This window comes from Aquarana catesbeiana, linkage group LG04 (assembly GCF_042186555.1).
Source record: "Aquarana catesbeiana isolate 2022-GZ linkage group LG04, ASM4218655v1, whole genome shotgun sequence".
Lineage (NCBI taxonomy): Eukaryota > Metazoa > Chordata > Amphibia > Anura > Ranidae > Aquarana > Aquarana catesbeiana.
The window spans coordinates 189629667-189641261 of NC_133327.1; positions in this window are offsets into that span (position 1 = coordinate 189629667).

Genomic DNA, 11595 nt, shown 5'->3' on the forward strand with positions numbered 1-11595 from the left:
CCTACACCCAGTTAAATAGGCACCTGTGAGCAATTAAGCACCCCCCTTAATTGATAGACTGAAGGAACCAGAGAAAAAAAAAAAAGCTATTTAAAAAGTGACAGAAAAAGGCAAATGAAAAACTAAAAGGAAAAGCCCCAAAAATGCAACCCAGCAAACCCAGCAATCAACAAGCAAGACTTATTCACTCTAACTCTAGTTTTTAACTCCCACTTATACCAGCTCCACTTACACCAAGTTGCACAGCCTCAGACTGAGCACGCTCAGACTGAGTCCTACACCCAGTTAAATAGGCACCTGTGAGCAATTAACCACCCCCTTAATTGATAGACTGAAGGAACCAGAGAAAAAAAAAAAAAAAAAAAAGCTATTTAAAAAGTGACAGAAAAAGGCAAATGAAAAACTAAAAGGAAAAGCCCCAAAAATGCAACCCAGCAAACCCAGCAATCAACAAGCAAGACTTATTCACTCTAACTCTGGTTTTTAACTCCCACTTATACCAGCTCCACTTACACCAAGTTCCACAGCCTCAGACTGAGCACGCTCAGACTGAGTCCTACACCCAGTTAAATAGGCACCTGTGAGCAATTAACCACCCCAGATCTATTGTATTCACGTGTAGCAATACAGTCTGCGCAATTTTTACACAGCCCTTCCACTCCAGGCAGTCTGTTGCTAATTATTTTTTTTCTTTTCGAGCCTACAGTTACCTTGCTTCCAGTGTCCATTCTAGGGGTAATCATCACTCGTTCAATTGAAACACTGGCTCCAACACTTAGTCCTTTTTTTCTCGTTCCAAGTTTTATTCAGTAACATCACACGCAATAGAAAGACAGAGGGTGAAAAGGAATTCAGGTACCTTGGACATTGCGATCGGAGATAATTTCTACATCCAGTGAATAACACTTCCAAAGCTGGGGCCTGGGGGGTCAGGAAGCGCGGACCAACCGATAGCAAAAAAATCAAAACCCCATAAGATGGCGTCTGTGCCTTAAATACCCCTACCCAGAAATGTCCGGTGAGTGAACCACTCCCACCGAAAATCCTCTGAGCAATGAATAGTCAATGTGTCTGACCAGACTGTATTTCCCAATCCACCAATGATGACAGCACCACCCATGGTTAGATGGAAATCTGCACAGTCCAGCCAATCTGGCACAGAAACCATTAAATTTATACAATAATAAGTTGAGCCAAAACTGCAGCTGCAACTAATTTAAATTTCAAAAGAACAGCGTCTGCTCCTCAGGAGCAGGGCGCTACATACGGCTACAGACAAGCGGCTCCTTTCAAAGCCAGAGATGCTGTCTCTCCCCTTTTTAGAGCAGTGGATGCCTGAGCTTTTATTTTAAAACTTATTTTTACATACTACACTGGAGGAGCCGTCCTGCATCTCTGTTCTTCCATACTGAGTCTGCTGCGCCCTGCCAATGTGTTGCCAGAGCACCTTCTCTCACTGCCACACCCGCAACTTTGGTAAAAATCCCTAGGGCAAAATTTGCACAGCAAACTCCTCAAGTTGGCTTCATTTGGAAAACACAGGGAAGTGCAGCTTTGTGAAACTGATATGCAGCAGCAAATCAACCTCTTAGTGGGGACATGAGAGCTACTTAGAAAGATCGGATTACAAATTCATTACTGATCATAAAAATAAACTGGGAAGCATGGAGAACCATTTAAGGCAGTACAATATAAGACTGCTCAATTTCCCTGAAGGATTCAAGGGTAAAACCCTAAAGACTTCTTAGAAAATCAGCTCAAACAAGTAATGGATGTTGATGTGTTTTCATACCGTTTTGCCATTGATTGTGTACACAGGATTTCCATGAGAGTGCTCCCTCCAAGGCCTCTCATTGCATACATATTAAACTTTGGAGATAAAGAAAATATCCTCAAAGCAACCAGAGCTATAAGAACTTAAAGCAGCTGTAAACTTTACTGATGACAAACACATTATTTCACAGAGAAATAATACACTGTCATAAACGCAGGGTTTATTTTCCTGTTACATGTGGCTAGATCGATATTATAATAATGATAATAAGGACAATGTTCCCTGCCTTTAAATTGCAGGTCACATGAATGTGGAAATGCCATTGCCGCAGAGTTTCTGTGTTTCCATAGCAATAAAACGCAGTCAGTCCCGGTGGCAACATCACTTCCCCCTTTCCCCAGGCGAGTGCAGTGGGAGGAGAAGCGGCTGAAGGGGGGCATGGCTAGAGGGGGCGCAGCTTCCCTCAGACTATAGAAAACGCAGGCACCCTGTGTTATAGCACAGCAAGCCTGTATTAACATTGGGATGACACAAGACATAAACTGACCACGCTAGCATGGATCGACAGCCATGCTTGCATGGTCAGTTTACCCTCAGTCAGTTTGCTATTGCAATCCACAGTTTTTTGGCTTTGACACAGAAACAGCATGCAAATGTCCTGCATATAAAAAAACAGCCCGAATAGCAAAACCTTATTTACAGTATGCTCTTTTGTGCTGTAAAAACTGGGGGGAACTGATAAAGGCAAAGTTCATTTCTAATTGCTAGAGAGTGCTCCGGTATATATTCACATAAAAGGTATTCTCACTTCTTTACAATGACTAATATATGCAGTCTGGGAAACAACACAATAGCACCTGATCCTGTACACACGTTTATATTCCCTCTTGTAACTATGAGGGATTCCCAATACTTAATCTCTCTGGGAAATAACCAACACCTGTGTATATGTACGCATTTGTTCTGTTTAAGTACTGGACATACAGGTCAACTGTTCCCTTTAATCATAAGCAACACCATCAGACTTCCTCCAAATTTCCTATGTGTCAGGTTTTATGTTTACTTTCTTTTACAAGATATCCTGATTCATATAGACATTTCATAATCCTCTGACCACAACTGAATCCAACACTGAATTCTACATGGAAGCTCTACCTAATTGCTTACAATGGCTAACTCCTACAGCCTGGGAAACAACATCCAACACTATACATACATTTATATTCCTCTTTTTAAATACTGGAGATGCCCAACACTTCTTATCTCTCTGGGGTATACACAATACCAGTGTATGCACCTGTTCCTCTACTTCATCGGAGGAGAGAACGTGGTATTATTGCTTTGACCCAAGTCCAGTCCAGGAACAGGAGGAGTTCTTGGACCAAAAATTGGTTGCTTAATTGTGACCAATTATGTCATATGCCTTTGCTGCGGGAGCTTCAGGGGTCCGTCATTATCTCCGGATGACGGACCCTTGCTTTCACCAACTCTTGGCACTGGTGACCCCCTAAGAAGGAGGACACAAGCATTTGGCGTGCCATCACTCCAGAGCAAAGGCTCATAGCCACCTTGCTTTACTTGGTGATGGGGAGAAGTCCCCAGGACCTCAAGTTTACCACTGGGATCTCCCCCCAGGCTCTGGGACTCATTATTCCAGACACCTGCTCCGCCAATATTCAAGTACTGCAGAAGGACTATATTTGGGTAAGTTTTTCCCTTTAAGATCACATTCTATGTATTAATGTCTGCTAATGTATTGTCTTAATTTGTTGATTACATAATTTTCAATATTGTAATATGCTGTGAATGTCCTCTTTGTCCTCATGCATGCTGTAAGCTTTTCCTGCTCCTTTGTTGGTCTACATGCATATTTTCCATAACTAACCTCCCCAGCAAACTATCCTGGGCCCATACACACCTAGCCTAGTAACTTCACAGTGTTTTTTGTCAGCTAAATTTTGGGGCTTACCCTAAACAACCCCTAAAATGTGTACAAATGTCATTGCTGTCCTCAAATTCAGGCAGAGTGCAAGAGACCATTTTTTGGGGCACAAACTAATTTGGAACCCCCCCCCCAAAAAAAAATGCAAAGTCAACAGATACAAATACTCTATCTGCTGAATTTGCCAAACCATACACACTTTCCCTCTTTATGTTTAAATTTCTGTATAAATTCACCCAACCATGTAGTGCAAAGGTCTGCCTGATTACCTACAAATTGTAAGGTAGACAGTTTTTGTCTCCTATTATATTGATAGGTATTTTCAGAATGTGAAAATGTGCTGCAATTTGGACAGTGTGGATCCATATTTTTAGATTATGACACATCTTACCTGTCCACTGGGCTGCCAATAGTGTAAGTAAGGAGGGGCTGGCTAAAGTATCCCAGATAATTTATTCAAACAGCTCTCATGGAAGTGGGGAGGGTGACCTGTCCAAAACATTTACCTATTTCCTCCCCCACCCTAAAATTTTGCTATTGGGCCACCAGATGTGGAGATGAATCAGATAAGTTGACCTTACCCTTTTGTCTTTAAATACTCATTTAAGTTTTGTTGGCTAAGCATGTTTATGTCAAATCTGCTTTCAATGTTATGTGCAGAAGTAGTCATTTTTTGTATCTTTTTTTTTCTTCTAACCCACAGCAATGGCAGGGCGTTGCAGTCCAGTTCCACCATCAGTGGTATTTTCCCAACTGTGGTGGTGCTATCGATGGCAAGCATGTCCGGATTGTCCCACCACCCAACTCTGATTCATATTATTTTAATTACGTAGTGGTCACATTTTTGGTATATAACTTAATGTATGTTATATCTTTGCATCTGGCGCCATCTAGTGGCTAAAATATGAAATGACTGGATCTTTATTTTTCATCGTTTAAGAAGTTAGCATGGGAGTGTTTGTTTACATTGAACATTAACTTGACCTACCCATAATGCCCATTAACTCCCATGAACATCAGGAAAACAGAACTGCATTGTGGGAAGATTATAAAAAGGCTTGGCGCGGCCATCTTAGGTCTCTTGGACACGCATGGCCAGCCTGGGAGGATTTGTGTAAGTTCTCCAGTGCAGTGCGGCCTACCTCCACGGAAGAGTGATCCAAGCAGCGATACTGTGACACACCAGTGAGCTGGGCTGACGGCGGGGCAAGACTGGGAAGAAGCCAGAAGAGCCTGTCGGAGCCATCTGGGAGTTCTGGAACGTCTCATTGTGTGGAGCGGAGCAGTGCGGAGGTGCCAGCCGGCCGGCCAGAGACAGGACCCAGTACCCCAGAGCAGAACTTTCTGACAACGCTGACCTGGTTGGGTGAGAGGGCTGTTGCCCAAAAGTTTCCTTGGTGCACTTTTACACGTCCACCTGTATAATACAGAGTTGCTGGGATCCATGGTCCCACAAGCAAAATCAAAGGATTAGACTGAGCTCAAAATAGGGCCTGGGCCTGGATTTCAGTGAGGATCTGGTACTGTATCATTGGCATAAGAGATAATTGCAGTGCTGCTGTATCATAACTTTGATTCAATATTCAGCTTGTTTTGATCAGGAGCCATTAACCCTTGGATTACAAATTCACTTTATTCATAGTTAGTTGAAGAAAGAAGAAAAGAAGGACTAATAAATCACAAGGATTTGTGTTTCACTGTCATATTGAAATCACTGTGATACCAAGTAATGGGAGCTCCCTAAATATTGTATTATACTTTATCAAATCAGTCTTTGATCCAATTATAGTTACAAAGCGTACAAAGGATAGGACAGTGCTCATAGTGAAATCAGTTCACTCTGCCATTTATCCTATTTTCCTTAGCACACTACATGCAAGTTAATCCACCCACTTTACATCTGTATAATATCTTTGTAAGCTGAAGTCTGTTGACTGTCTAGTTATGTTGGCTTGACAGTACAACTATTGTAGTGTTCTACTTCAAGTAAGCAAATACAGTAAACAAAGTTCTTGTTTAAGTAATTTTGCATGAGTGTTGTTTTCCTTTGCATTATCAGCCAAGTGGAGACTGGAGAACAAAAGGTAAGGATAAAAAAAGGTATATTACAATGTATATGGTGAAGTTGTCTTTAGAGTCTTTACTGCACACTATTACACCTCAGCTGTGTCAGGGAGACTGAGAAAAATTAAAAGGGTAACAAAGCAGAGTACAGGACCAATTTAAATCATGAGCTCCTTTGGGGTTTTTTGCTACAATTATAAGGACTTTTGCAGCAAAGTCATGCTAGCTGTAGTGTCTGCCAACTACGAGTTTTTGTATCTGGATGTTGGGAAGTTGTTGGAAAGAATAGCCGCAACTCTGATGGAGGAGTGATTATGCAGACAGAGTTCTACAAGCGGCTTCAGAATGGCACCTTAAACTTGACACCTGCTGAGTAGAATGTTGAGGGCCTCGATTTTTTTTTTGTTGCAGATGAGCCTTTGCTCTGGGGGAACATCTGGTGAAGCCTTTTCCTATGAGGAACCTCACCGCAGAGCAGAGAATATTCAATTACAGGCTCTCTCGTACCAGAAGGGTGGTCGAAAACTCCTTTGGCATCCTATCGAGTCGTTTCAGGCTGTTTTTTACTCCAATCAACCTGGCACGCTACAAGATCAACCATGTGGTTCTGTGCTGTTGTATCCTACATAATTTTTTTAAGGAGGAATGCGACTAGCTACCTTGCCTCGCTGTCAAGTGATGTGGACCCTACAGTGGCAGGCCCAGCTGAAAAGGCTGCAGCTTAGCTGTCTGTGGATGTGCTGATGGCTCTTGAAAATGCCCATGCTGGATTGCCCTCACAAATTGCCAGAGATGTACGTCAGAAATACCTTGATTATTTTGTGGGTAAAGGAGGAGTGGCTTGGCAGCAAATTGTAGCTGATTATGCCAAATATAATTTTGAGATCATAAACTCATCTTTCATTTCAACTACTGTTGTCTGCGTTTTTTCTTATCTGTCTAATATCTTCACAAATGGGCTTTATTTTGGCCACTTGCTCTAATATTGCAAATGTACCTTATTTGCTACATGAGGTGACAATATCTTCTTCAGCTAACTATTATGGTGTGCTGTGGGTCTGCTACACATACACAATGTGTTTGTTCTTAATGGATCTAATGCATGAAGTTCAAAAACATTATGCCTTTTCAACTCTTATAATTTTTTGGAGGACTAAAAATTGCAGGAGTTGGCCACATTTTAAGAGCACATTGTCACTGTAACTACAACTACTTAACAAATACACTGGTGTTGAGCTTTTAAATAGTAAGCCACACATTGTTTAGTAAAAAACAATTTACTCAAAGCGATTTTGGTAAAGTGAAGGCCAAATGAGAAATTAGTATACCAGGACTGTGTGGATGTTGCCTTCCTCATATGGGCTGATCTCACCCCTTTAAAAGCCAAAGTTTGAAGCCACGTACACCTAGAGGCATAACAATTAAATTACCCTTATGACCCCATGCTGCAAATGTGTGTAGTTACAAACAACTTTTTTCCTAAACCCACAAAACACACAGTGTGTCAACATGTGCTAGCTCCCATCATGGGGTATCAATGGACATGTTTCGGGGATGCAACCCCTTCCTCTGAGCTTCTATAGTTATGAGGAAGGGGTTGCACCCCCAAAACACATCCATTGATACCCAGTGATGGTAGATAGCACATGTTGACACACTGTGTGTTTTGTGGCTTTTGGCAAACTAGATGTATGGAAATACACACATTTTAGGCACGGGATCATGAGGGAAATAAGAATGTTAAGGCACAATTTGGGAGCACCTTCAAATTTTGGGTTTTATATTCTAAAAACACTAAAAAATTACAATTCACATTAGTTATGGTAGTTTTTCCGAACTCTCTTCCTCAAGATGCAAACCCAGGTCATGTTTTCTATACTTGTAGAATTTGGCACAGGTGATGTTGTCACGTTCACTGTTAGTAATTCGCACAGTCGTTTTTTGACTGAGGAAAATACAGAAAACATGACTTGGTGGTGCACCTAGAAGAGTGGAGAAACACTGAGTTCTGTCCCTAAACTTTCACATTTCCAAGTCCGAAAAACATATTAAATCAGAAAAAGGCAAACAGGAGCCAACAAGCGGAATAAAAAACTTCAGAACAGGCAAGAGGAAATTAAAATTTGGCAAGCATGTCCATAAAATCTCTTATTCTTCACTGTAAAGCAGTGGCAGCCTCCTTGAAACAATGCAACATATCTGCACTCATTCTGCCAATAGTGCATCGTGGAAGATCATGACCTAGTAAGAAGAGTAAAAAGTATTAAAGTAACAATGGTCAAGTGGCTGAGGCCCTGCATAGTGAGTTATGGTCAAATTCAGTAAATACTTACCTACCCAGTCTATAGTTACTTGCAACCTGCTTGCCCTTCAGACACCTACACTACTAGGAATGTACACACTGCAACTACTCTTTAATCTTGGCCCTGGTGGCTGGGTCTCCAAAACTTTGGTACCTAGCAACACTGCCAGCTCCTTCCACCTCTTCATTTTCCATGCTAATGTTAATGCACTACATATTTTGCTAATGTGTGAAGTGGGTTTTTGGCTTCAAATGTGTATACATGACAAGTGTTTTGATGTCCAAACAAGAGTCCAACAATACTTACTTGCACAAACAAGAGGCTCCCTAATACTTTCTTCCCCTTATGGGTGGCTTTGGCCCTCAGTGTGACTCGTGTCAGGGTATTGTACATCTGTGCTGGGTCCAGAAGTCAGATACCATGCCTCCAAAACAACATTGTGGGTAAGCTCAGCACACTCCCTTTCCTCTAAAAGGAAACAATACACCATTCATTAAGCCACCCTAAGTTCCATCTGTTTCTAGCATCCATTTTGCTACATTAGTTGACCAACCTTGCACTTGGTCTGATGTCAATGTTTGCTCCTGACTTGTTGACTCCACCATGCTGCACTCTGGTTGTTTTCCTGTGAAAAAATGCATAGAAAAGGGATGATGATGTCATTTTACAGAGGGCAAACACTGGACAAGTGCCAACATTTAAAAAGTCCAGCAGTTGCCCCCCACCCCTCGTGTCTCCTATGGGAAAGGGGATATATGATGATCATCCTAGCAGGTGTGACTCTGTGTGACTGTGATCCCCAGGGTCTCTCCTTTACCCATGTCTACACTGGCAAGTAGGGATGAGCCGAACACCCCCCTGTTCGGTTCGCACCAGAACATGCGAACAGGCAAAAAATTTGTTCGAACACGCGAACAACGTTAAAGTCTATGGGACACAAACATGAATAATCAAAAGTGCTAATTTTAAAGGCTTATATGCAAGTTATTGTCATAAAAAGTGTTTGGGGACCTGGGTCCTGCCCCAGGGGATATGGATCAATGAAAAAAAAAGTTTTAAAAACAGCTGTTTTTTCAGGAGCAGTGATTTTAATAATGCTTAAAGTGAAATAATAAAAGTGTAATATTCCTTTAAATTTCGTACCTGGGGGGTGTCTATAGTATGCCTGTAAAGGGGTGCATGATTCCCGTGTTTAGAACAGTCTGACAGCAAAATGACAGTTCAAAGGAAAAAAAGTCATTTAAAACTACTCGCGGCTAATAATGAATTGCCGGTCCGACAATACACATAAAAGTTCATTGATAAAAACGGCATGGGAATTCCCCACAGGGGAACCCCAAACCAAAATTTAAAAAAAAAATGATGTGGGGGTCCCCCTAAATTCCATACCAGGCCCTCCAGGTCTGGTATGGATATTAAGGGGAACCCCGGCCAAAATTTAAAAAAAAAAAATGTCGTGGGGTCCCCCTCAAAATCTATACCAGACCCCTCAGGTCTGGTATGGATTTTAAGGGGAACCCCGCGCCAATTTTTTTTTAAAAATGGCGTGGGGTCCCACGCCATTTTCCCCCCAGGAAAAGAGGGGGTATGAGAGAGAGCCCCCCTCCTGAACCGTACCAGGCCACATGCCCTCAACATTTGGAGCATGCTTTGGGGTAGCCCCCCCAAAACACCTTGTCCCCATGTTGATGGGGACAAGGGCCTCATCCCCACAACCCTTGCCCGGTGGTTGTGGGGGTCTGCGGGCGGGGGGCTTATCGGAATCTGGAAGCCCCCTTTAACAAGAGGACCCCCAGATTCCAGCCCTCCCCCCTGTGTGAAATGGTAAGGGGGTACAAATGTACCCCTACCATTTCACAAAAAAAGTGTCAAAAATGTTAAAAATGACAATAGACAGTTTTTGACAATTCCTTAATTTAAATGCTTCTTCTATCGTCTATCTTCTTTCTTCTATCCTCTATATTCTAACTTCCTTCAGTTTCTTCCTCCATCTTCTTCTTCTTATGATTCTTCTGGTTCTTCTGGTTCTTCCTCCGGTGTTCTCGTCCGGCATCTTCCTCCGCAGCGCCGGTGTCTTATTCCTTTCGTCTTCTGGGCCGCTCCGCATCCAGCATGATGGGAGGCTCCCGCTGTGTGACGCTTCTCCTCTTCTGACGGTTCTTAAATTACGGAGTGCGGGGCCACCCAGGGAACCCGGCCCCTCTGACGCACAGTGTTTTGGGGGGCTACCCCAAAAGCACCCTCCCAATGTTGAGGGCATGTGGCCTGGTACGGTTCAGGAGGGGGGCGCTCTCTCGTCCCCCCCTCTTTTCCTGTGGCCTGTCAGGTTTCGTGCTCGGATAAGGGTCTAGTATAGATTTTTGGGGGGACCCCATGCCATTTTTTTTTTAATTTTGGCGCGGGGTTCCCCTTAAAATCCATATCAGACCTGAAGGAATCCACCTGGAATCCGCCAAATCCACCATGTTGTCCCTCACAAATGTTCCGCCTTGTGTGTCGCATGCAGAAGAGAGATGGTCAATGACGCACTGAGAGCGGAGTTTCACGCATGGGCAGTGTATATAAAACCATAACGCACAGTCAATGGAACGGCCGTAGGAATGATCTTGGAGTGGAGGACGAACGATCGCCATCGCCAACACACAAAAGGAGTCAGAAAAAAGGGACATTGGAAATTGGGGCATAGGTGGTTAGTTGCCTATGCTGCTTAGATTGAGGTCTAGATTGGGACTAGCTATGAGTTAAGCCAGATATTATGTTTTGTCTTGTGTTCTGTCTTTCAGGCATCATATCAATTATCATGACGGATACATTTACTGCGCCTGATTTTTTGCCCCAATTCATTGACCTGTACTGGGAGCTGCCATATCTCTGGAAGGTCAAGAGTCGAGACTACTCGAATAAAATTTTGAGGAAGGCAGCGTTGGAGAAACTGCTCAAGTTGGTGAAGCCATTGTACCCCAGGGCAGACATCAACTATGTCAAGAACAAAATATCAAACCCGAGGAGTACTTTTAAAAGGGAGCTCAACAAGGTGATGGACTCACAGACATCTGGAGCATCAGCAGATGACATATATGTCCTCAGGCTGTGGTAATACCACAGCCTGCAGTTTATGACTGACCAGACAGAACCCAGGCCATCGCTGTCTACACTCTCTTTGACATCTGCTGAGGCCACAGCTCCTGAGGTCCACACAGGTCCTGCTGCACAGGATGAAGATGTGGAGGAGCTGAGCTTGACCCAGGTATAGCATTGTTGAACATATTTGTATCCAAAAATACAATGATGATAACTAGATGTTATTGTTAAAATATTTCTGACTTAACAAAGTGGTTCCCATATCAATAGACAGTAGTGACCAAAAATGATTTTAACAAGAATAAAGAATGCTGGGGTCAGAATGATAGTCTTTTCTATTTGTCAACATTCAATTTGCAACAGTGAGGAGATCAAAATTGTGTGTGATTGATGACCAAACCCTAACCAAAAATTTAAATTATGTCCCATTT